Source organism: Rhinatrema bivittatum, chromosome 4 (assembly GCF_901001135.1).
Source record: "Rhinatrema bivittatum chromosome 4, aRhiBiv1.1, whole genome shotgun sequence".
Lineage (NCBI taxonomy): Eukaryota > Metazoa > Chordata > Amphibia > Gymnophiona > Rhinatrematidae > Rhinatrema > Rhinatrema bivittatum.
Window position 1 is genome coordinate 419030631 of NC_042618.1, and position 23906 is coordinate 419054536.

The following is a 23906-nucleotide window of genomic DNA, read 5'->3' on the forward strand; positions in this document are numbered from 1 at the left end:
TCCTCGGGGCCTTCACATCGAATCTTCATGGTCGTCCATGGTTCTTCTGTCCGAAAAGGTCTTCCACAGTCTGCTCATGTCCAGATTGTTCCGTGTTCTTCGTTAGATGTTCCTATATGTTCCTGGTCTCTGTGGATTTTCTTGTTCCTTGTCGGAGCTCATTCGTCGCCTGTCCTGTGTTCCTGATATTCTTTGCTCTTGATGTTCCGAGTTCCTGATGTTCCAGTCCTGGTCCTGATGTTCCAGCTTCCGGCTCTTTGTCCTGCTTCCAGGTTTCCTTCTCGTCCACTTTTCCTGGCGTGCCGCAGTCGTGGTCCGTGACCAGCCCATGGGGGGGCTTTGTAGGGCACTTCGTGGCACAAGGCCTATCTTCATGTCTGCAGCACAAGTCTCCAGAAAGCCCTTGCTTTTAATGCCGAGGTCTTTTCCTGAATCCTGAGTCTTGAATCCTGAGTCCTATTCCCGGTCTTCGGAGTTCCTTATTCCTGCTTCCGTCCATGCCCTAGACTCAAGCCAGAGCCTGCTCCACTTCAGTGTGGTCCATGACCAGCCACAGGCGGCTGTGTAGGGCACACCTCGGTGCAGGCCTCTCCTGTATCTTTGACATGTTTCCAGCTCAAGTCTTCATCTTCTCGTCTGGAGTCTGCTTCGCTTCTAGCATGGTCTGCGACCAGCCACGAGCAGCTGGGTAGGGTGCGCTGCAGTGCAGTTCTCAACCTGTACTATGCCTGAATCCTGAATCCTCGTCTGAGTCTTCCAAGTTCCTCGAATCCTTGTCTGAATCTTCCAAGTTCCTCAAGTTTTTGTCTGAGTCTTCCAAGTTCTTCAGTTCCATGTTTCGTCATGTTCCTGTCCTTAGCCTCCGTCTGGCCTCACACATTCATCGTTCCCAAGCAGCAGGTCTGGAAGGGCTACCGAGTGGCCGGAGGGCTACTCTTGAGACTAACATTGCATTGCTGGGTCTCACCTGTGTGTGCAGGTCCACTGGAGGTCTGAGCCTGCCTTGTTCCAGTGCCTATGATGCTCCACGTCTTGATCCTGATCCCGCCTTGTTCCAGCTCCAGCCTGTGCTTGGACAATCTCACCTCCCACGATGTGTCTTGTCCTGAGCTGTGCCGGGTCCAAGGGCTCACATCCCTCTAGAGCAATCGACCGCACCCCTACGTTCGCAACAATAGCCCCACATTGGCCACAACAGGTCTGGTTTCCTCGCCTGACCTCATCACACAGGATCAGGACAAGCTACACCACCCGAACCTCCAGTCGTTGGCTCTCACAGCCTGGATGTTGAAAGGCTAGTGCTGCAGTCCCTTAATCTTTCAGACAATGTCTCGCAAGTCCTGGTAGCGTCGCGTAAGCCTTCTACGCAGAAGTCCTACCAAGCGAAGTGGAGGAGGTTCTCGTCCTGGTGTGTGGAACAGGGTCTTGACCCTTTCACTTGCCCAACTCCTAGACTTTTGGACTACCTCTGGCACCTCTCGGAGTCTGGACTACAGACTATCTCAATCTGGGTGCATCTGAGTGCCATAAGTGCCTACCACTGCGGAGTGGTGCAGCCCTTAGTGGGGTACTTCATGAGAGGCTTGCTTCAACTGAAGCCTCCACTACGTCCTCCTGCTGTGGCCTGGGACCTCAACATAGTGCTGGCTTGGCTCATGCGGCCTCTGTTTGAGCTCCTGCGAGTTGAAGCACCTAACCTGGAAGGTCATCTTCCTAGTGGCAGTTACTTCTGTTTGCAGAGTCAGTGAGCTGCAGGCCCTAGTGACCTATCCACCTTACATGAGGTTCTTCCAAACAGGGTGGAGTTGCGCACTCACCCTAAGTTCCTGCCTAAGGTGGTGACTGACTTTCACCTGAATCAGTCCAAAGTCTTGCCCACCTTTTTCCCGAGACCACACTCTCACCCAGGTGAGCAGGCTCTGCATACCTTGGACTATAAACGTGCTCTCACCTTTTATCTGGAGCGCATTGCAGCCCACAGACAACCACCCAACTGTTTGTCTCCTTTGACAAGAATAGACTTGGAGTTGCAGTGGGCAAGCAGACCCTCTCCAATTGGTTGGCGGACTGTATCGCTTTCTGTTACGAACAAGCGGGCCTTCCGCTTGGAGGCCAAGTGAAAGCGCACTCAATAAGGGCCATGATAGCATCAGCACACTTCCGGGCAGTCCCTATTGCTGAGATTTATAAGGCTGCGACGTGGAGTTCCCTCCACACCTTCGCAGCCCATTACTGTCTGGACAAGGATGGTCGAAAGGACAGCGTCTTTGTCCAATCTATCCTCTGTAACCTGTTTCCAGTGTGAGAACCCAACTCTCCCTACCTAGAGCCCAGTATGAGATTCAGACTGCCCCCGTTGGTGCCAACAGCACCCCTGTTGTTGTGCCTGTTGCACTATATTGGGTGCCTGTTGGCCCACTGTGTTGTGGGGGCAGCCTGCAGCTTGGTATTCACCCATCTGTGAGGACTACCATCCTGCTTGTCCTGGGAGAAAGCAGAGTTGCTTACCTGTAACAGGTGTTCTCCCAGGACAGCAGGATGTTGGTCCTCAGAAAACCCGCCCACCACCCTGTGGAGTTGGGTTCGTCTTCATTTTGTTATTTTATTTTTCGCTCGTTCTTTTCTGCTTTGATACAAGACTGAAGGAGGGACCCCATGTGGCTACAGAGTTAGTGGCATGCTGATGATGTCACCCATCTGTGAGGACTAACATCCTGCTGTCCTGGGAGAATGCCTGTTACAGGTAAGCAACTCTGCTTTCACTCAGCCCACTCACAAACTGTTTTTACTTAATTCCCTTCTCACATTTTTATTTATTTATTGTTTATTCAGCCCCTCCCCCCCAGAAACATCTCTTTCCCTGTACATACCCAAATTAGTCCAGAATTCTGGGTTTTGTACCCCTGCCAGCAGATGGAGACAGTTTTATTGAAACTTCTATATAACGTAGAGTGCCACCTGCCTCCCTCAGTATTTTTCTGTTTCCAGCAGATAGCAGATAGTAAAACCTGAAGTCTGAGTAAAAAAAAAAAAAAGTAGAAGATTTTGAGAAATTTTAAAAGGAACCTCCTGGGAGTTGTGAGGTCCTGGTGGGGCCATCCTCCCTAATCAAGGCGGACGAGCAGAGGGTTAGTGACCCTTTTTTAGCTCGCTCCTGTTCCCATGTGGCTGTCATCTGGTGGTCCAGATCTCTCAGCTTTCACAAAGCACCGCTGTGACCCGCTGGGAATCCTGTCCACTCCATCAAGGACGCAGAGAAGTATCTTATTTCTTTTCCTGGTAAAGTTTTCTTTAAAAAAAAAAAAAAAAAAAAAAAGTAAGAGTAATTGTTGTTTCTTTTTCTTGGCCACTGTTTTGCTGCTTAGTTAGGGGAGGACAGGTGACTGAGGGGGTGCAGTGCAGCAGGCGAATTTTTCCCGGCGTCTGTTTTTTCGATGGTGCTGTGCCGGACCAGTAGGAAGTCGCGTTCGCAGCTCAATCATTTCAGTCTATGCGCCAGGTGTGCTGCTGGTGGAGAGGGCGCATTGGCAGGGCCCTCTCCTAATGTTTTTCACTGCATCTTTGGCATACCGTGCCAGAGATTTTCCCAGGACCTCTCTCTCCAGTGCGGGGGTGGGGGGGCGGCGGCCATTTTAGATGCTGCTGTGCGGCCAGCTAGTGGTCTCCCGCAGTTTCAGGAGAGCCCGGGCTTTCTCCACATCTCTTTCCAGCTGCTTCAAGTCCTGGGATGATTCAGGAGGACCTCTAAGGGGAAGATCTCCTCTGGATGCAGGGCCCATGGATGTTGGATCCCCTCATGATCATCATTCTGATGACACTCAGGTTTTTTCCTCTGAGTTTGTTTTCCTGATGCACAAGGCTTTTCTGGCCAGGAAAGCATCAGGGGTGGGGGTGGCGGGTAAGGTGACTCTCGGCCTCAACCCCTAGGGAGGTCTAAAGCGCGAACAAAGTCTAATCCTCCTAAGAGAAAGCGTACTGAGGGACCTCAGCGTTTTTCGGCTTAGCTTTAGGTTCTAGGGACTCACAGGATAATATGGATGATTCGAAGGATCAGCAGGAGGCCCCTGGGACGATTCTAGGAGAGACTCTACTGCTGGATGTGCCAGACTTGATCCAGGATCCTCAGAAGGTTCCTGTGGCTGAAAGAGACGATCCCAAGGTGGTAGCCTCTTTCGCGGAGAGGAACTTGGACTGCTGATTCCACAGGTTCTTCAGGAGGTTGGAATCAAGGTGCTGCAGGAAGAGTCGGACTTGGAAGGCACAGATCCAGTTTTTGATGGCCTGAGAGGAACGGCTAAGGTTTTCCCTTCCACAAATCTGTGAAGAAGTCGGTGATCAAGGAGTGGGATACTCCTGAGTCAGGTCTGCGAGTCAGAAGAGTTATGGCGAAGCTCTATCCTTTACTGGAGGACACCTTGGAGTTGTTGTTTCTGCCCAAGGTGGATGCCACAGCATCAGCAGTCACCAAGAAAACTATTAGTCTGGTAGCGGGCTCCGCCGCATTGAGGGATGTACAGGATCGAAAGTTGGAGCTCCATCTCAAGCAGATTTTTGAGGTTTCTGTGCTGGCCATCAGGACTGCAGTGTGCAGCAGTCTGCTGCAGAGGACGTGCCTCCGGTGAGTCCAACAGTTGCAGGAGTCACATCCTGCGGGAGCAGCAGAAGCACAACAGGCGGATCGGCTGGAAGCAGCAATGGCGTATGGAGTGGATGCTTTTTATGATCAAATCAAGACCTCTTCACAGATTATGATGTTCGCAGTGTCCTCTAGGCATTTGCTATGGTTGCAGAATTGGTCAGTGGATGTTTGGTCCAAGTCGCAGCTTGGAGCACTTCCTTTTAAAGGAAAGTTGTTGTTTGGAGAAGATTATGAAGCATCTGGATGAAACCAAGGTGCACACGTTGCCGGAGGACAAGCCTAAGGGTAGAAAGTTGGTATCGGCGCGGACTAGGTTTCGGGACAACAGAAGATTCTGTCAGTCCAAAACTTCTGGGGGACCACAGCGCCAGTTTTCTGCCAGGACCTCATCCTGGGCCAGTCCTTTCAAGGGAGTCATCAGGGACAATTCTTGGACAGCTTCAGGAAGCGCAAAGCTTTCACAATGATGCGAGACCGGCCCACTCTTCAGTTCCAGCTATCAGAGGCATTTATCACTTTTTTTTTTTTTTAGAAGTGATTAAAGATTACCATGACCAGCGGGTCCTCGAGGTAGTAAGAGACAGCTATGCTTTAGATTTTGCTCATCCCATCAGGGATGCCTTTGTCATTTCCTCTTGCAGTCTGCTTACTGCTTGGCGGTCCAAGAAACAGTGGATTGCTTGAAACTTCTGGGGGCTGTAGTGCAATTTCCCATAGAGGAACAGAAAATGGGGAGGTATTCCATCTATTTCGTGGTTCAAAAGAAGGAAGGGTCTCTCAGGCCCATCCTGGATCTAAAGAAGATAAATTTAACCCTCAGAATTCTGCGATTTCGCATGGAAACCTTAAGGACAGTCATCGCGGCAGTACAAGGAGGCAAGTTCTTGGTGTCTCTAGATCTGACAGAGGCTTATCTGCACATAGCATTCAGGCAGGAACATCTGCGGTTTATGAGTCTCGAGAAACATCTTTAGTTTCGAGCTCTTCCCTTTGGCCTAGCAAAGGCACCATATACGTTCACCATGGTGGTGGTGGCGGCGGCGGCGGCATTAAGAAGGGAAGGAGTTCTAGTGCATCCGTGTCTGGATGATTGGCTTATCAGGGCAAAGTCAGAGGATAACTGTCAGTGATCGATGCAAAAGGTGTTGGACCACTTACAGTCGCTAGACTGGGTGGTGAATCTTCCAAAATGCCAGCTTGTTCCCCCTCAGTCCCTGGAGTATTTAGGGGCATGGTTCAACACATGGGGAAAGTATTCCTTATGGAGGACAGGTTGCAGAAGCTTCTGGGGCAAATTCGTCGTTTGCTAGGGCTGTCAATGCCCAGGATTTGGGACTATTTGCATCCTGGGTTCTATGGCTTCAACCTTGGAGTTAATCCCTTGGGTATTCGTACATATACGACCTCTCCAGAGGGCTCTTCTCTCCCAATGGAATCCTTTGTCAGGGGAATTTCAGGGCCCCCTTCCGCTAGAGGGGGAAGGCCAGAGCAGTTTCTCCTGGTGGCTACTTCAAACCAGTCTGGAATGGGAAGTGCCTCTGGAAGTTCCGGATTGGGTGGTGGTCACTACTGATGCCAATCTCTCAGGCTGGGGAGCTATGTGTTAGGGCCAGTGGTCAAAGAAAGAGGCTTCTTGGTCTATCAGTTAGAGACAAGAGCGGTATGATTAGTTTTACAAGCTTTTCTTCCAAGTTTATGAGGTCATTCAGTGAGAGTTCTGATGGACAATGCGACTACGGTGGCTTATATCAACCACTAGGGTGGAACCAGGAGTCAAGCAGTGGCTCAGGAGGCATAAGAATTGGTGCTCTGAGCAGAGCAGCATTTGCAGAAGATAGCGGAATCACACATTGCTGGGGTGGACAAAGTACGGGCAGACTTCCTGAGTCGCAAGTCATTGGACCCAGGAGAGTGGGAACTGTCAGATGCAGTGATGTCTCTAATTTGTGAGAGATGGGGATCACCTCAAATGGGCTTAATGGCAACCAGAAGAAACACGAAAGCGCTGTGGTTCTTCAGCTAAAGAAGAAAGCACAGTGTGGAGGGCATTGACACTCTAGTCCTGCTGTGGCCTCACAACATGCTGTTGTTTGTCTTTCCTCCATGGCCTCTGGTGGGCAAGGTGATTAGGAGGATAGAGAAGCATCCGGGAGACGTGATTCTAGTGGCTCCGGAATGGCCACTCTGTCCTTGGTTCGCAGACCTCATCAACATGGCCATAGATGGGCCCCTGAGGTTCAGCCATCTAGAGAATCTTCTCCATCAGGGACCCATATTTTCAGAACAGGCAGCTCACTTCTGTCTCATGGCCTGGCTTTTGAGAGGAGGTGATTAAGACGGCAGGGTTATCCAGAAGTAGTTATTACTATCTTACTGCAGGCCAAGCAGACTTCCACGACTGTGTCTTATGTACGGGTCTGGAAGGTCTTCGAGTCCTGGTGTATGGGTCGAGATGTGCATGCATTGCAAGCTATAGTGGTGCATATTTTGACATTCCTGCAGGAGGATTTGGTAAAAGATTTGGCCTTTAATTCTCTGTGGGTACAGGTAGCAGCCCTCGGTTATCTTCATAGTAAAGTACAAGGTTATTCTCTGTCCACGCATTCGGATATTGTACATTTTCTTCGGGGGCGTGAGGAAGCTGTGTCTGTCTTGGAATCTGAATTTGGTGCTTTCTGCTTTATGTGAAGCTCCTTTTGAACCTCTGAGGAGAGCGACTTTGAAGGACTTAACGCTTAAGGTGGTTTTTCTGGTGGCCATTTGTTTAGCAAGGAGGATTTCAGAACTACAGGTTTTATCCTGCTGGGATTTGTTTTTGCAGATTTCAGAGTAAGGGGTGTTGTTGGACACAGTGTCCTCCTTTCTGCCTACAGCATTCCATGTTAATCAGACAGTGGAACTTTCAGCTTTTCTGAATCTGGATTCCTCAGCATCTCATGCAAGGAAGCTGAGACTTTTGGATGTCCACCGGGCATTGGAAGTCCACCGGGCATTGGTACATCTGACCATTTTTCATTCAATGGAATGCTTCAAGGAAGTGGTGTCAAGCTTCCAAAGCTATGATTGTGTGTTGGCTCAAGCAGGTGATCGGATTGGCTTATATTTTTAGGGGCCGGTTGGTAGCTGAAGGTTTGAGGGCTCATTTGACATGTTCACAGGCAGCCTCTTGGGCTGAGGCCCAGCTCGCTGCAGGAAATATGCAGGGCAGTGACTTGGAAGTCGCTGCACACTTTCGCCAGACTTTATCAATTGGATGTAGGGTGACCGACTGTCCAGTTTTGGACCAGACAACCCGGTTTTACAGCTTATTGTACAATGTCCAGTTACAACGGTAACTGGACACTGTAAAACCCGGTTGAGTAAAGGATGGTCTATCTCTGAATACTTACCCGTCAGCAATGGCTGCATAACACCAATCAGTTGCCTGCTTATTTTTGGTGGCTTGGGCAATCGCAAAAGAGAGAGGGGAGACGTATGCTTTTGTAGAGGACAGGATTTTAAGCTGCCTAGCGGACCACAAGCAGATCCCATCCCGTTCACAGCTGAAGACAAAGGAGGACCTAATAGGCTGTGAGCAGAGCCCATCCCGCTCACGGCTGAAGACGAGGGAGGCGCCAATGGGCTGCATCCAAGGTGCAGTGACAGGCTGACGACATCGACGTGGCCTGTATGTATATGTGTGTGCATGCGCAGAATGACAGGCACAGGAGTGGGTGGGTGTGATTTAGAACCTTTATGCCTGAGTGAGGCTGTGTGTGGATTTTGTGAGGGTATATGTTTGTGTGTGTGAGGGAACCCATGTGAAAGGGTGTGTATGAGTGAAGCGAGAGCCTATGTACAGGAGTGTATGAGTGTGCAAAAGAGAGAAGGATCCTGTGTGAGTGTGTGTTTGCCAGAGAGAGATGGAGCCTATCTGAGGGGGGAGGGGTGTGTGCAATAGAGAGAGGGAGTCTATGTGAGTGTGGATGTGTGTGCGCAAGAGAAAGGGAGTCTGTGTGAGGGTGTGTGTTTGAGAAAAGCACAGAGGGAGCCTGTTGTGGGGGTGCGCGAGAGAGGGAGCCTGTACGAAAGGCTGTGTGTATGTGAAGGACAGAGGGAATCTGTTTGAGTGGGTATGTATGAGAGAGAGCGAGAGCCTATGTGTATGAGTGTGCAAGAGAGATGGAGCCTGTGTGTGTGTGAAAGAGGGAGGGCGCCTGTGTGAGGATGTGAATGTGTGTGAGAGTGAAACAGGCTGTATGAGAAGAGTGGCAAAATTCTAGGAGTGGAGGGCAGCGAGGTGGAAATAATGGAAGGGGTTGAGCCTATAGGGGGAGGGAAGAGATAGTGGAGAGTGGAGAAGTTACTGAGAGGGCAGAATGAAAGGGGTCTGTCCTGGGGACTAAGGAGAGAGGATGGAAGGAACTCCTATAGTGTCCTTCTGGGGGAATTCTGCTTAAAATATTTAAAATCTGCATCTTTGAATAATAATATTTTTGTATTATGTTATGTTAAATTCTGTAGAATTTAGCAGAATTTTAAAATTGTATGTGCAGAATTCCCCCAGGAGTAACCGTGCTGCTCACCCAGAATGTTTGCTCTAGTTTGAACATTCCATGGTCTCTTTCCGGCATCTTCTCTCTCAACTTGGCAGTCTCGGCCTCCTGCCTTGGTTGCTCACTGAGAGACACATCCTCCTCCTTATAGGTTCACACAGACTCCAGTAATCTACAAGGCCTGCCTACCAGGACTGTCTCATGTTTTGCCTGCATAGGTGGAGCAATTCATTATGCATGGCCAAGGATTCCACCTGGAGCTGGACTCAGGACACACACCATGGTGCCGTTGCCACCAGTTATCTGCCTGAGCCTCCAACCTTGGCTCACATCCTGTCCACTGCTGTAGCTATCCATTCCATCTTCAGCCTAAAGGTAAAGTTGCCATGCTGCCACCCTACCTGCCTCCCTGTTTTCCTCCCACCACAGTCCCTTGGCTGTCTTAGTCTTAGAATTCCCATCCTGTCCCCCATGGTTGGTACAATCCTGGTGACCCAAAGACCCACTATAGCTTTGCTGCTGCCTCCCTTCCTGTGACAGACAGGGCTAGCCTTGATCTGGTCGCCTCCCTCAGGCTGTCAGTTGCCTCATGCTGCCTGTGTTTTCTATTGTCTCTCCTGCTATTGGCTGCTGCAGCCAGAGAAGCCAGCAGTCAAAAGTGTTTTATGATTAAAAAATGAAGAGAAGCCAAAATCTCCTTAGCAAGTTGGTGGTAGGTGCACACATGCAGTATACAAGTGTAGTGAACCCCTCCCTCTTTTTTCCTTGTCCACCTTTCCTGCCCAGCAAGAGGCTCGTCCCCTCCATTTATAACAATAATTTGTACAGCATGTGTGAGAGAGAGGGTCAGGGACAATATATGTATGAGAGGGAGTATGTGGCAGTGATAGGATATGTGATAGAGCGTGTGTGTCAGTGTATCCATCGAGAGAGAGAAGCAATAAGTGTGTCTATGAGAGAATAACGTATGTGTATATATGAGAGAGAGAGAGGAAAGTTTGTGCATCCCCCTTGCCTCCCTCCAATCCCCAATAATCCATGACAATCTCAGAGTGACTGAAAATCAAAAGTTCCCAGGTATAGAGAGCTGGAGGTTTTTAAATCCTTAATTATTGGGTGTTATTTGATTAGTTTGCTGTTTTTAAATATTTTATTGGTGGTTTGGAAGTTTTTAAGTTTAAATGAGCTTTTACATATTGGAGATTCTCTTCATCAAATGTTTTGAATTATTTACTCTATTTATTAATATGGTTTTACTATAACAATTGATGGTTTATATTTTTTTATTTATTAGTTATTTTATGAGAAATGGTAATGTTTCTGTTTTTCCATTATTGTACTGCATGTAGCATTGCGGTTTCCAGTTCAGTTCTTGTTATGTGTTTTTATTTATACTATGGTCTCTTTATTCTGTATTTGGCAACTGTCTGACTGCATGTGTGACTGAGGTGAGGTAGCCAGCAAACTAGCATGTAGCCTCTGTGGAGGAATCTATTGCAGCTTAGTTTGTTCTTTTTCCATAATAGAAGGTGTATTGGTGTTTTAGGGCCTGGTGTAATATTTGCACTATTGCCTTTTCATGAGTAAGATTGTTATTGTTTGAGTGCTGGCAGTTTATCCTGTTTTGGTCTGGGAAGTTTACCATATTGTAGTAGTAATTCAATTTATTCATAGCTTTCTAAGGGCCAAGCCCACAAACAATGCATGTTACAATAGGCCTGATACCATGAGTTCCAAGTGGCATGATCTGAAGTATATGCAAATTTATGCAAATGAGGGACAACAAACACACCTCCTTGTGCTTCCTCTCACCCCCCCCCCCCCCCCCCAGAGTCCTCAAGTGTCCAGTCATGGTCTATGGAAAAGTTGGCAACCCTAGTTGGATGTCGGAGCTCAGACTGTGGCTAGTTTTGGTGAGAGTGTTCTGTGAGCAGGAATCTCTGTGCCCCACCCAGTTTAATGGGCATAGGTACATCCCAGGAGTCTGGAATGATCTGGGTATGTACAAGGAAATTAAAATTGGTTCTTACCTGATAATTTTTGTTCCTGTAGTACCACAGATCAGTCCAGACACTCGCCCGTGGTATAAGGAGGAGAGACATCTGCTCATGTTCATAGTTTATGTCAGTTACTGCAGAGTTGTTAGTAGATTACTGAGCTGTTTTTGTTTAGTTCTTTCTTAGCATGTTACAGCGTCACCACCCTCTTGTTCATGGGAATTAAGGTGGGCTATTAAAATTGTTTTAGTTTTGGCATCTTGACTTGGATACAGTTCCATTCTGAGGGACTGCAGGTAGCACTCTGTTATATAGTTCTAGAAACTTTGACAAAAGTATTCCGTGACAGGGTTCCATCTGATAATGTCACCAATATGTGAGGACTAACATTTTGCTGTCCTGGGAGAACACCTGTTACAGGTAAGCAACTCTGCTATCTGTCTCTATCTGCTGGCAAGGGTATAAAACCCAGGGGTCTGGACTGATCTGTGTTACTATAGGAATGAACATTCTCAGGTAAATACCAATTTTCCTATAAGCATTGCATGCTGTTGTGCCAGAATCCTAAAACTACTATTTTTACCACCTCAGAAACATATTTACAACATATTAGCTTATGTTTGCACATTGAGATCATGAGGCTCCTAATATTTCTTGCTGCAAGAAATAAGGGATAGGGGGATATGATAGAATCATTCAAACTTCAATAAATCACAGAACGGGGAAATCCTCCATAGAAAATGAATTTAAGGACAAGAGATCTTGTTGGGGAAAGTAATAATGATACAGTGGTATTTGTATAATTGTTTAAATGATCACAAAACTTGGAGATAAGCTATGGGGGAGAGTAGCTAATGAATGTTATAGTAAGTATGGGATCCTGCATGCTTAACTATCTAGGGCAGTGGAGAACCAAAGAGTTGGTTAAAATATAATATCCTACAGGGGTCAAGCTTTTGTGGCTGGCATCTGGGATATTTATTTATTTATTTATTTAACATTTTTTATATACCGAAATTCTAGCAACAATGTTGCTAATCATTTCGGTTTACATATAACATTGGAGTGACTTAACATGCGAGTCTTACATGGAACAGGAAAATGAACTTGGAGAAAATTGAATAAATAATAATAACAAATAACATTAAAACAACAACAGTAGTAATAGACATGTTATATACAGGCGATTAAAATGAATCAGTTATGAATAAGATATCTGCAAAATAGACAAGAGGGATTGGAAAATTAATTCTTTAGTTGTTGAGCTAAGAGGTATTATATGGCATAGACCTGGAGGAGGGATTTGTGGATAGTACTCAATCATAGGCTTGAGAGAAAAGCCAAGTTTTAAGTCTTTTTTTAAAAGTGAGGGGGCATTGTTCAAGCCTAAGATCCGATGGTAGAGAGTTCCAGTGGATCGGACCTGCAGTGGAGAAGGCTCTTTTGTTTGACGAAATTTTAAGTGGAGGGATTTTCAGAGAGCCTTTTTGCGCAGTTCTCAGTGGACGGGAGGAGGTATGTAGCTGGAATGGGATCCTGAGGTCTAGGTATGAGGCTTTGTAAATGGATTTATGAATGGATGAAAGGGTTTTGTAGGTGATTCTGTGTTTTATAGGGAGCCAATGGAGATTTTTTAATATTGGTGTTATGTGGTCCCTTTTTTTTGCTTTAGTTAAGATCCTGGCAGTGGCATTTTGGAGCATTTGTAGCGGTTTTAGGGAGATATCAGGGAGTCCAAGTAAAAGGGAGTTGCAGTAATCAATTTTAGAAAATATGATTGCTTGCAGAACTGATCTGAAATCCTGGGGGTGCAATAAAGGATATATCCTTAGCAGTGTGGACAGGAATAACTGAGCAGACTGGATGGGTTAGTTGGTTTTGTTCTTTCATCATCTACTTAACTAGGTTATTATATTCATTTTAATTAATGCCCATAATACTATTTGTGTTACCTCCTGGGGAAACATTATCCAGAATCTTACCTCATGGTAGAAACTCTAAACTGAGATTGAATTTAAGCTGCTGGATAGGTTCAACTGTTTGTATGACAGACTGTGAGCTATCAAGCTTTCTTCTGTTTATGGAGAGGTTCTCTAGTTCTCCATTCACAAAGACTGACATACCTCTACAGCAGAAATTGACAATATTACATTCGGGCTGATACAGTAAGGACGCGTAAGAAACAGTGCGGCAGTGCCGGGCGCCCGCTCGTTTGCCGTGCATATTTTGGTTCACATACCGCTCGATTCAGTATTCAAATTAGACGCAAATCCAAGCGGAGTCCAAAGCGCGTCAATGAAGCGGTAGGCATTCGCAATCCATTTTACTGTATAGAGCGATATGCAGCGCCTATACAGTATCCAGTGTGCGCTGGTACCTGTCATTTCAAATGTCATTTGAAATGTCATTTCAAATGTCATTCCACCAGGTAAGTGGATGGTTCTTTTCTACAGACCCCGCTGCCTTGAGCGCTGGGCCGAATGTCCATGCCGCGACCTTGGACGTCCGGCCGTGGCTCAAGGCAGTGGTGCCTCCGATCATGGATGCCCGGATACAGGCGGGAAGGTCCATGAACGGACGCCGCGACCTTGGACGTCTGAGGTCGCAGCTTCCATTCAAGGATCTTCCCGCCTGTAGGCTCTGCTGCCTTGAGCGCCCGGCTGGATGTCCAAGCCGCGTCCGTATGGGCGTCTGTATAGGGCGTCCATATGGGCGTCCGTAGAGACGTCCGTATGGGCGTCCATGTCTCCGCTGGACCCCGGAGCCTCAGGACGCCTAGCAGACGCCTAGTGGTCGCCCATCTCTCCGGTGTCCATAGAGGTGCCCATGTCCGGACCTCAGAGACGCCCAGAGATGGATGATACAGTTGAACCGAAACAGAACACATACCTCCTCCAGTCTTGCTGCTGGGTTCTCCGTTCTTGCTGCTGGGTTCTCCGGTTGGATGGGTTCCCCTTGCTGCTGGGCTCCCCTGTTCGCCTCTCCAATCTGCCAAGCATTTTGAGCATTTCTCAATCGAGCATTTCTCATTCTGCTTCTCAACCGAATGAAAAATATCGCCAGAGCCAGTATATACATGTTGTCCATGGCGCTGTCCAGCATGAAGCTGACTGAACACCACACTAATGCCAGGGACAGGGTAGGCGGTAAATATTCAGGTTAAAGATGCGGTAAATAAGCTGGTTAACAGGGTGATAATTTGGGCGCACATTACTGTATCGGAGGGAATAGCTAATCCGATCATTAACATGTCATATACATGCAGCGGGCAGAAAGGGATACGCGTCCTTTTCGGCAAGCGGTAAGGACGCGTAAAAGCCGATACTGAATCGCGGGTACGCCTTACGCGTCCAAAACATGCGTCCAAAGCGGGTTAAAAACCGGGTAACAACGACCGCGCTTTACTGTATCGGCCTGATTGTGGGCTTGCATTTGCAAACACATGTGTCATGACAAAGTCAATGAAGGCATCTGACAGACTGACATTGTCATTACACTCTCCCTCTCTCTCTCTCTCTCTCTCTCTAAAACCTCTTTAAAAGGATCTCAGAGAAACTTCAGCACAACAATCAGCCCATAATTTCCTTTCATAGTCACATTCATAAGATGACAATGTGAATATTATCCTTGGCTTAACATGTGCCAGTGTTTACTGCTGAGGTAAATAACACATCCTGTCCATCTTCATACAAACCAATCTCTGTTTTTTAATTGATAAGGACAAATCCTAACTTCCAACTAACACTATAACTCCCTTTTGAAGGAGAAGAGGTGGCTTAGTGATTAGAGCAATGGGCTGCAAATCAAGATTCAGATCCTACTTCCCCCATTGACTATCCTTGTGACCTTGGTTAGGTCACTTTATCTCCCATTGTCTCAGGTACCCAGTTAGACTGTAAACTCTTTGGAGCAGGGTCTTAATGTACCTGAATTCTAAAAAATGCTGTAAGCCCCTTTTAGCAAAAATTGGAAGACAGGCTAAAAATCCACAAAATGATTATTGTTGGCAGCTTCTTTTGCTTTAGTGTGTGGTTGGGTTATTTTTTTAATAGGTGGATGGTTTTTGGTGACATTGATTGGTCATTGTTTACTTGAATACTACATTTTCCCTGTACGTACCCGGATCAGTCCAGACCATGGGTTGAGCCTCCTGTCCAGCAGATGGAGACAGACCAAAACTGAAAGGGTATCCTATATCAGGACAGAGCCTACCTTGCAGCCCTTCAGTATTTGTCTGTCTCCAGCAGATGCCAGACAGCTCATCCTGCGGATCCCTTTTAGCTTGCACTTTTCTCGGCGGGGTTCTTTTCTTTCTTGTGGGGCAAGCTCAAGTAAGTATTTATTGTGCAAATTCTAAGTAAAAAAACAAAAAGGAAAGAGTTTTCTCTCTTATTCTGTGTCAAGGAGACAGATTTGTCTCCCTCACTCTTGGGGGGCTTGCCCCTTGACTTGGTTAGCCTATGCTCCCTTTCCCGGTGACCTCTTTTAGTGGGGGCAATACTGGTGGTGCCAGTCACTTCCCCTAGCCTCCTGCCTCACCCGAGAAGTTTTCTTTCCTTGGGCTCTCTGTCAGGGATGTCTCATTCCCCTGTTTAAAAAAAAAAAAAAAAGGAGGAGATATAGCTGTTTTCTGTACCTGTTGACTGGGGGTACAAGAGAGGCAGGGGCTTTGTTTGAGCCTTGCGGCTCAATAGCGGGAGAGTGCAGGGTTCGTTCGCCTGCACTTCTCCCCAGGGGTTTTCCTTCCCCAGCTGATTTTTTTCTGTCTCGCGGCAGCTCCCCTGCTCTTATGTCGTGATCTAATGTCTTCTTGGCTTATGGAGAACCAGCCTCCTGGCTCTCCCGCGATAATCTCTGTTCCGGCTGCTTACCAGGTGGGTAGGGCCCCTTCTTTGCAGCACCGAAGAATTTAGCCCGGGGACGCGCTCCCCGACACGTGGCCAGGCTGTTCCCGTCCCGAGAAACCGTGGGAACAGCATCCATTTTGGGAGTTACTGCCGATGCAGATTCAGGGCTACAGGAGGAAGAGGACTTAGAATTGCAGGTATTTCCCCCCAATTTGAGTCCGGTGCGCCCTCTGGGTGATGTCCCGGAACCCCCCTCCCCCTCCCACCTTCGGAAAAAGGTTTGCGGTCCCGTTTTTCTGTGCACTTTGTGCTTCTCCTGCACAAGTCTTATCTAACAAGCCTGCAGGAGGATGAGGAGTCCCTCCCAGCCCCCCCCCACCTAAAATTCCTGGGGTTCCTGCTCCGATACCCCCAGTGGTACCGGAGGCGCCCAGTTCCCTCCCGGTACGGGTGGTCCCGGGGGCTCCCCTTCCTCTGGACTCACCACAGCCTCCCGCGGACTCCCCCCCGGGATCCAGAAGATGAATTTTCTACACCAGCCCCTCCCCTTGAGGGAGATGACCCCCAAGTCCTCCGCTTTTTCAGCGGGAAGAGCTCGAGCCACTCATTCCCTTCATTCTACAGGAGTTGGGGATTGATGCCCCCCAGAGGACACGGTGACAGCCGCGATGCCAGCAAACGCAGACCCAGTCCTGGTGGGACTCAGGTCTCTTCTGCGCACTTTTCCTTTCCATCCCATGCATAAGTTGTTTCTGTTATGGGAATGGGAAGCTCCTGAGACGGGTCTTCGTGTCGGTAGGGCTACGGAGAAGCTCTACCCACTTCCTGAAGATTGACTGGACATGCTGAAGGTTCCCAAAGTGGATTCTTCCGTATCTGCGGTCACCAAGCATACCATGATTCCAGTGGTGAGTGACACGGCTCTAAAGGATGTTCAGGACCGCAAGCTTGAATTTTTCCTTAAGCGGATCTTTGAGGTCTTAGCCTTGGGAGTCCGGGCGACGATTTGCGGTAGTCTCATGCAGCGGGTAAGTCTCAGGTGGGTTCAGCAATTACTCAGCACCCAGGATCTTCCAGCTGCAGAGGCCGAGCAGGTGGAGCTTTTGGAGGAAGGCGCCATTGCATATGAGGTGGATGCCCTTTATGATTTGCTTCACGTCCAGGCCAAGGTGATGGTTTCCGCGGTGTCGGCCCGGCGCCTCCTCTGGCTGCACAACTGGTCCGTGCACTCTTCTTCCAAGGCTCAGCTGGGCACTTTCCCCTTCAAGGATAAGTTGCTTTTTGGAGAGGACCTGGAACAGCTTATTAAATCCTTGGGTGAGAACAAGATCCATAAGCTGCCTGAGGACCGCCCTAAACAGTCTAAATCATTCTTCCTGACACGTACCCGCTTCCGGGGACAACGCCGGTACAATAGTAGGGCACGCAGTTCCTTTCCAAGGAGATCCACTTCCAGGTCACAGTCTTGGTCTCATTCCTTTCGGGGCTGTCAGGCCTTCAGAGAGGGTAACCAGCAACATCAGGCCACCAAGTCCACTACCCAATGAGATCTGGCCGGTCCATTCCTCCGTGCGAAACTTAGGTGGGCGTCTCTCCCTCTTTTTCGAGGAATGGGCCAAAATCACATCGGATCAGTGGGTGCTCGAGGTGCTAGAACACGGCTATGCGTTAGAATTTGCACGGGACCTACCGGATCTCTATCTCGTTTCTCCTTGTGGCCGTCTAAAGAGGCCTGCTGTCACTTGCCAGACTCCAGGACCTCGGAGTGATAGTCCCGGTGCCAGTGGTGGAACAAGGCGCCGGCCAGTATTCTATTTACTTCATCATCCCCAAGAAGGACGATTCGTTTCGTCCCATCCTGGACCTCAAGAGGGTCAATCATGCTCTCAGGGTGTCCCATTTTCGAATGGAGACCCTGAGGGTGGTGATCACGGCAGTTCGTCCCGACGAATATCTGGCCTCCCTCAACCTGACGGAGGCTTATCTCCACATACCGATTCGGCCCGAGCATCAGAAGTATCTCAGTTTCAACATCCTGGATCAACACTTCCAGTTTCATGCGCTGCCTTTCGGTCTCACCACTGCTCCCCGCACCTTTACCAAGGTTATGGTGGTAGTGGCGGCGGCACTACGGCGGGAAGGAATATTGGTTCACCCTTATCTGGACGATTGGCTCATGCGGGCCAAGTCACCGACTCTCTGCAGGCTAGCGGTCAACAGGGTCCTAGCTCTTCTAACGTCCCTCGGCTGGGTAATCAGTTTCTCCAAGAGCAATCTCCAGCCCTCCCAGGTCCTGGAATATCTGAGAGCTCGATTCGATACCCGGGTCTGCAAGGTGTTTCTCCTGGATGCTCGGGCACTCAAGCATCTCGATCAAGTGCACAGCTTCCTTTTGCTTCCACTTCCCACGGCGTGGTATTACCTACAGGTTCTAGGAACCATGGCCTCCACCATAAACCTGGTCCCCTGGGCGTTTGCGCATATGCAACCATTACAGAAAGCATTGTCCCGCTGGAAGCCATGCTCCGAACAGTTCCAGGCAATACTACCACTTTCCGACTCTAAGAACATAAGAACATAAGAAAATGCCATTCTGGGTCAGACCAAGGGTCCATCAAGCTCAGCATCCTGTTTCCAACAGTGGCCAATCCAGGCCATAAGAACTTGGCAAGTACCCAAAAACTAAGTCTATTCCATGTAACCATTGCTAATGGCAGTGGCTATTCTCTAAGTGAACTTAATAGCAGGTAATGGACTTCTCCTCCAAGAACTTATCCAATCCTTTTTTAAACACAGCTATACTAACTGCACGAACCACATTCTCTGGCAACAAATTCCAGAGTTTAATTGTGCGTTGAGTAAAAAAGAACTTTCTCCGATTAGTTTTAAATGTGCCCCATGCTAACTTCATGGAGTGTCCCCTAGTCTTTCTACTATCCGAAAGAGTAAATAACCGATTCACATCTACCCGTTCTAGACCTCTCATGATTTTAAACACCTCTATCATATCCCCCCTCAGTCGTCTCTTCTCCAAGCTAAAAAGTCCTAACCTCTTTAGTCTTTCCTCATAGGGGAGTTGTTCCATTCCCCTTATCATTTTGGTAGCCCTTCTCTGTACCTTCTCCATCGCAATTATATCTTTTTTGAGATGCGGCGACCAGAATTGTACACAGTATTCAAGGTGCGGTCTCACCATGGAGCGATACAGAGGCATTATGACATTTTCCGTTTTATTCATCATTCCTTTTCTAATAATTCCCAACATTCTGTTTGCTTTTTTGACTGCCGCAGCACACTGAACCGACGATTTCAATGTGTTATCCACTATGACACCTAGATCTCTTTCTTGGGTTGTAGCACCTAATATGGAACCCAACATCGTGTAATTATAGCATGGGTTATTTTTCCCTATATGCATCACCTTGCACTTATCCACATTAAATTTCATCTGCCATTTGGATGCCCAATTTTCCAGTCTCACAAGGTCTTCCTGCAATTTATGACAATCTGCTTGTGATTTAACTACTCTGAACAATTTTGTGTCATCTGCAAATTTGATTATCTCACTCGTCGTATTTCTTTCCAGATCATTTATAAATATATTGAACAGTAAGGGTCCCAATACAGATCCCTGAGGCACTCCACTGTCCACTCCCTTCCACTGAGAAAATTGCCCATTTAATCCTACTCTCTGTTTCCTGTCTTTTAGCCAGTTTGCAATCCACGAAAGGACATCGCCACCTATCCCATGACTTTTTACTTTTCCTAGAAGCCTCTCATGAGGAACTTTGTCAAACCCCTTCTGAAAATCCAAGTATACTATATCTACCGGTTCACCTTTATCCACATGTTTATTAACACCTTCAAAAAAGTACAATGGTGGCTGTCGCCGGCGCATCTCTTCAAGGGAATGCCTTTACTGACGCTGCAGTGGATCATAGTCACGACCGATGCTAGCCTCTCCGGGTGGGGAGCGGTCTGTCAATACCAGACAATGCAGGGCTGCTGGTCTCCAGCCCAGTCACGTTGGCACATCAATCGTCTGGAGGCTCGGGCTGTGTGCTTGGCCCTCAAGGTTTTCTTCCGATACTCCGCCGCAAAGCGGTACTCATCCTCTCGGACAATTCCACCATGGTGGTCTATATCAATCGTCAGGGGGGTACACGGAGTCAGCTGGTGCGTTGGAAGCCAGCAAGCTCCTCGCCTGGGCCGAGCGGCACCTGGATCGTCTAGCTGCCTCCCACATAGCAGGCAAGGAGAATGTACAAGCTGATTTTCTCAGCTGACAACGTCTCGATCCCGGCGAGTGGGAGTTGTCCGAAGGGGCGATGGATCTGATTGTTCACAGGTGGGGTCCTCCTCACCTGGATCTGATGGCAACCTTGAGCAATGCCAAAGCTCCCAGGTTCTTCAGCCACTGGAGGGAGCATTGCTCGGAAGGAGTGGATGCTCTGGTCCTCCCCTGGCCTCCCAACATTCTCCTCTACGTGTTTCCTCCTTGGCCACTAGTGGGAAGAGTTCTCAGAAGAACTCCATCGGGGTCCAGTCATCCTAGTGGCACCCGAGTGGCCCCGCAGACCATGGTTCTCAGATCTGGTAAATCTGGCGACGGACGGTCCTCTTCATCTCAGCCATCTCCCACATCTCCTTCGGCAGGGTCCCGTATTTTTCAACCAGGCGGATTGCTTCTGTCTAGCGGCATTGCATTTGAATGGCGGAGATTGAGGAAAAAGGGCTATAAAGAAGAAGTTATATCCACTCTGCTACGAGCTCGTAAGCAGTCTACGTCTCTGGCCTATGTTCGTGTTTGGAAAATCTTTTAAACTGCCTGCGCAGAGTCGGGTGTCTCGGCTCGCTCGCTCGCCGTCAGTTTCTATACTTCTTTCTTTTCTTCAGAAGGGCCTCTCTAAGGGTCTTTCTTTTAGCTCCTTATGCATTCAGGTTTCCATCCTCTGTTCCCTTTTAGGCGCCATTGAGGGTCATGCGGTGGCCTCTCATCCGGATGTCATCCGTTTCCTCAAGGGCGCCAAGCATCTGAAGCCACCCGTCCGGGCCACTTGACCTTCGGGCTCTTTGCGAAGCGCTTTTCGAACTTCTCTGTCGGGCTACCCTCAAGGACTTGACATTCAAGGCTGTCTTCCTGGTTTCCATCTGTTCTGCCAGAAGGGTGTCGGAAATTCAAGCATTGTCCTGTCAGGAGCCTTTCCTGCAGTTTTCGGATTCGAGAGTTTCTCTCAAGACCGTGCCTTCTTTCTTGCTGAAGGTGTTTCTTCTTTTCACGTCAACCAGTTGGTGGAACTTCCCGTGTTCTCCCCTGAGGATATAGGAGGTCCAGTTGGGGGTGACCTTCACCGCCTTGATGTGAAACGCGTCTTATTGCGTTACCTTCAGGTTACTAATGACTTCCGGGTCTCCGATCATCTCTTTGTTCTGTGGAGAGGTCCAAATAGGGGCAACCAAGCTTCTAAGACAACGATCGCTCGGTGGTTGAAGGAGGCGATTTCCTCAGCCTATATCTGCCAAGGCCGATCCGTTCCTGAGGGCTTAAAGGCTCATTCATTGCGCTCTCAGGCTACATCTTGGGCGGAGAGTCAATCTGTCTCTCCGCAGGAGAAATGCAGGGCAGCTACGTGGAAATCCCTGCATACCTTTGCTCGACATTACCACCTTGACGTACAGGCGCCAGTGTTTGGTTCCTTCGGTCGGTAGGTGCTTCGAGCGGGACTGTGTCGGTCCCACCCTTTGTAGGGAAGCTTTGGTACATCCCACGGTCTGGACTGATCCGGGTACATACAGGGAAAGGAAAATTAATTCTTACCTTTTGATTTTCGTTCCTGGAGTACCACGGATCAGTCCAGATGCCCTCCCGTGTTTCCTCGGTCTGTCCGCTCGAACTTATTTTTCTATTTTTTCCTTCTTATAGGAATATTTCTGCATAGCTCTATTGAATTCTCATGGCAGGCACCGGAAGCATCTTTAAGATGATCAGGGATAGTCATGCAAGAGCTGTTAGTTATACAGTTCATTCAATTGTTCTATTGTTTGATTGTTCAACAACTTTCAAAGTTACCTGGTTACTTGCTTGACCTTATGCCTTTGCTGCTTTGACAATGGTTATACTGAAGGGTTGCAGGGTAGTCTCCGTCCTGATATAGATACCCTTTCAGTTTTGGTCTGTCTCCATCTGCTGGACAGGAGGCTCAACCCTCGGTTTGGACTGATCCGTGGTACTACAGGAACGAAAATTAACAGGTAAGAACTAATTTTCCTTTATGGAAACAGATTGTCCTTTCCTCTTCTATATTCTATGTTTCTTTTTTTTGCCTAGAAGTTTCTTCCTACTCCTTTGAGATTTCAGCAACTCAGTCTCTACTGGGCTATGGCATCATGAACCTTAATTCCCAATCACTCCAGGGGTTTTCTCCATTTTTGTATCTCTCCTCTACCAAATTTTCTTGTAGCCAAACCATTCCAATGAGAGTTCTCAGCTAGAGATCACAGACCACAGCTTCTTTCAGCCCCAGTAGTGTGTGCCCTGAATTTTGCCACTAGGTTTTGTCATTGTGTAATGGCTGAGACTCCCTCCCAGCCCTGATGTTTGTGAATGCTGCCCCTGTGGCATCCCTATCCTAATATTCTCCTAGGACAAGCAGGATGGTAGTCCTCACACATAGGTGACATCATCGGATGGAGCCCGGCACAGAACTTTAGAACTCTCGAACATGCTGTACTGAGCATGTGCAGTTGTAGTCATCACCCTGCCCCCTAGGCAGAGTCCTTCAGTCTCTTCAGCACCGGGAAAAAAAAAGAAAAAAAGGAGACAGAGGAAGGAAAGGACACAGACACAAAACTGCAGGAGTTGTGTGCTTTTACTTTTTTTTTTTTTTTTTGTAAATAGTAACAGAATCTGCCAGGCTGCACAGGGGAAACCCCACCATGCGGCTGGCAGACATTTGGAAAGAAAGAGAAAGAATAAAATTACCTTAAAGAAAGAAAACAGCTGCAGCTCTAGAAAGAATCATTTACAAAAACTGTAAGAACAGAGCAAAGCTGAATACAGAAAAAGAGCACAAGCTCAGAATCCACAAGATGACAGCTCCGTGGAAAAAAATAGACTGATGTCACCCATGTGTGAGGACTAACATCCTGCTGTCATAGGGGAAAACCTGTTATAGGTAAGCAACTCTGCTTTACCCTAAGGGAAATGCTGGTTCATTTCCCAAGGGAAATGCACATTTGCACAAGTTTTACCTCCTACTGTAAAATAGGGATGTGAATCGTTTTTTGACGATTTAAAACAATCGTCAGATATATTTTAAATCGTCAAAAATCGTTAAGAGTCGCGATACAATAGAAATTCCCCCAATTTATCGTGAAAAATCGTATATTGGGGGAGGGGGGAGGGCGGGGAAAACCGGCACACCAAAAAAAACCCTAAACCCACCCCGACCCTATAAAATGAATCCCTTACCTTCCCCCACCCTCCTGAACCCCCCCAAAACTTTTTACGAGTACCTGGTGGTCCAGTGGGGGCACGGGGACCGATCTCCCGCTCTCGGTCCATCGGCGCCATTTTGGCTGCCACTCAAAAATGGCGCCGATGGCCCGATAAAAAAAAACCCACCCGACCCTTTAAAAACGACCCCTTAGCTTCCCCCACCCTCCCGATCCCCCCAAAACATACCTGGTGGTCTAGTGGTGGTCCCAGGAACGATCTCCCGTTCTCAGGCCGTCGGCTGCCACTCATAAAGATGGCGCCGATGGCCCTTTGCCCTTACCATATGACAGGGTATCCGTGCCATTGGCCAGCCCCTGTCACATGGTAGGAGCACTGGCTGGCCGGCGCCATCTTTAAAGATGGTAAGGGGTTAATTTTAAAGGGTCGGGC

General features: G+C 48.2%; 1 protein-coding gene across 2 annotated transcripts in view; it reads left to right on the top strand.

The window, feature by feature from the left end:
* Window positions 1-23906, top strand: part of MGLL (monoglyceride lipase) — a 263894-nt gene that overhangs the window by 237468 nt on the left and 2520 nt on the right. The gene's annotated exons all lie outside the window — the stretch shown is intronic.